This window comes from Apium graveolens, chromosome 6, assembly GCF_009905375.1.
Source record: "Apium graveolens cultivar Ventura chromosome 6, ASM990537v1, whole genome shotgun sequence".
Taxonomy (NCBI): Eukaryota; Viridiplantae; Streptophyta; class Magnoliopsida; order Apiales; family Apiaceae; genus Apium; species Apium graveolens.
This window is the reverse complement of record NC_133652.1, coordinates 159,720,984-159,723,587: the sequence shown is the minus strand read 5'-3', so window position 1 is coordinate 159,723,587 and position 2,604 is coordinate 159,720,984. Positions and strand designations below refer to the sequence as shown.

The 2,604-nt window shown below is 42.0% G+C and overlaps 1 non-coding gene across 1 annotated transcript; it reads right to left on the bottom strand.

Annotated features, from left to right (window-relative positions):
* Positions 1–487: 487 nt before the first annotated feature.
* On the bottom strand, positions 488–594 carry LOC141669304 (small nucleolar RNA R71). Its single transcript, XR_012553591.1, has one exon. It is a non-coding gene; the product is annotated as a small nucleolar RNA R71 (small nucleolar RNA).
* Between the last annotated feature and the right edge of the window lie 2,010 nt (positions 595–2,604).

Genomic DNA, 2,604 nt, shown 5'->3' with positions numbered 1-2,604 from the left:
TAGTTTATGTGCTTGTCATCAGTGGTCGTTAAAGTTCACTGACTCAGATTCTTTTACTCTCACAGTTTATTTGTTTGTGTTTCAAGTACTCATTACAATGGGAGATCCAGCAGCACGAACGAAAGCCTTGATGGATTTTTCTCAACTCAAGATCAATGACATTCAATTTAGCATTGTCAGGCCATCTATCACAACTAATACCTTTGAGATCAAGCCTAAAATAATTCAATGGGTGCAGAATTCAATCCAGTTTGGGGGTTCTCCAATGGAGGATCCCAATATGCACATTAGGGATTTCATTGAGATTTGTGACACTTTCAAGTTCAACGGTGTTTCTGAAGATGTTGTGAAGCTGAGACTATTCCCATTCTCTCGGAGGGACAAGGCTAAGAGCTGGTTACACTCTCTACCAGCTGGTTCGATTACTACTCGGGAAGATCTTACTCATAAGTTTCTTACTAAATTCTTCCCTATAGAAAAGACAGCTGCAATCAGGAATGCTCTTACTCAATTTGCGCAGCAATCAGGAGCATCTTTATATGAAGCTTCTGAATGCTACAAGGAGATGCTTAAGAAGTGTCCTCATCATGGAATGCCTGACTGGATGATCATCAATTGTTTTTATAATGGTTTGGGAGCATAGTCCAGACCCATGCTTGATGAAACATCAGGTGGAGCGTTATGGGCAAAGAGCTATGAGGAAGCTTATGAGCTAATTGAACTGATGGCTGCTAATGAATATCAGTATCCAACCCAGAGATTGCGACAGGGCAAGATAGCAGGAGTTCTTGACGTGGATACAGCTACGACTATCACTGCTCAACTAAAGGAGTTGTCTATGAAGATCGATTCTCTGGCTAACTATGGTCTTAATCAGATAACCAGTGTTTGTGAGATATGTGCAGGTTCGCATGTGACGGAGCAATGCACTATATCTAGTGAATCAGCTCAATTTGTGAGCAACTTTCAGAGATCACAGCAACCAGTTCCAGACACTTTTCATCCTGACAACTGGAATCGTCCTAACTTCATATGGAGCAACAATCAGAATGCGATGCAACAGCCGTTCCAGCAGTTTGGAAACGAACATTTCAATCTTCCTAGTTTTCAGCAACAATTCGCACCAAGACAACAAATCCAACTTCAACATCAAACTCATGGAGATGCAGGTCTATCTTTGAATGAAAAATCTGAATTGGAGGAGTTGAGGCTTATGTGCAAAAACCAGGCTCTTATATGCCAATGCCAGGCTGTTTCTATCCAGAATCTGGAGAACCAGATAGGACAAATTGCTAACGCCTTATTGAATCGACTACCAGGAACGCTTTCTAGTGATACAGAAGTTCCAGGCAAGAGGGAAGCAGAAGAGCAGGTTAAGTAAATTATATTGAGGTCTAGGAAGGTTGCAAGCCCTGAAAAATCTCAAGTTCCGGAATCTGAAGTTTTGGCTGAAGAAGAAGTGCTGAAGGATGCCGAGGTGGAACCAAGGAAGAAAACTGTGGAACACACTCCTCCTGAGGGTAATACAGGGGAGAAGCAGGTCTATCCTCCACCTCCTTTTCCTAAGAGGCTATAGAAGCAGAAGTTGGATAAGCAATTTGCTATGTTTCTGGAGGTGTTCAAGAAACTTCATATCAATATACCTTTCGCTGAAGCTCTTGAATAGATGCCTAGCTATGCAAGGTTTATTAAAGATATTCTCTCTCGGAAATTGAAGCTCGATGACTTAGAGACCGTTGCTCTTACGGAGGAATGCAGTGCTGTGCTGCAACAGAAGTTGCCTCCGAAACTTAAAGATCCTGGAAGCTTCACTATTCCTTGCACTATGGGAAACTTGTCTTTGAACAAGTGTTTCTCTGATTTAGGAGCTAGCATCAATTTGATGCCCTTATCTATCTTCAAGAAGCTTGGTCTACCTGATCCGAAGCCGACATATATGTCCTTGCAGTTGGCCGATCGTTCTATTACACATCCACGAGGCATTGTGGAGAATGTGTTGGTCAAGGTGGACAAACTTATATTTCCTGCTGACTTTGTAATTCTTGAGTTTAAGGAGGACAAGAAGATTTCCATTATCTTGGGGAGACCATTCTTAGCTACTGGCCGAACTATGATCGATGTGCAAAAATGAGAGCTTACAATGAAGGTTCACGATCAAAAGGTCACTTTTCATGTGTTTAAGGCAATAAAGTTACCCACAGCTAAAAAGGAGTGCTTTAAAGTAGAGTGGGTCGACTCTGTCATGAATTCAGAGCCTGAGCAATTACCAGAGTCAGATATCTTAAAAAAATCCTTCATAGGGGAATCAGTTATTGAAGATGAAGAAGGAGCAGAGCAAATACAAGTTTTGAATGCACCTCCGTGGAAGAGGAAGTTGGATATGCCATTTGATTCTCTTGGGTTAGCAGAGCTGAAAATTTCTCAGGAGCGTTTTGACCCATCTATTGAAGATGCTCCCACACTTGAGCTCAACCCACTACTAGATCACTTGAGTTATGCATTCTTAGGTGCACCCCATGATAAGGGGTTGGGATATATTTTTGATGATATAGAGAGTGGCTGGATGGATCTTCCTGTGCCTACAGAGGGTTCTTCTCATGCGCA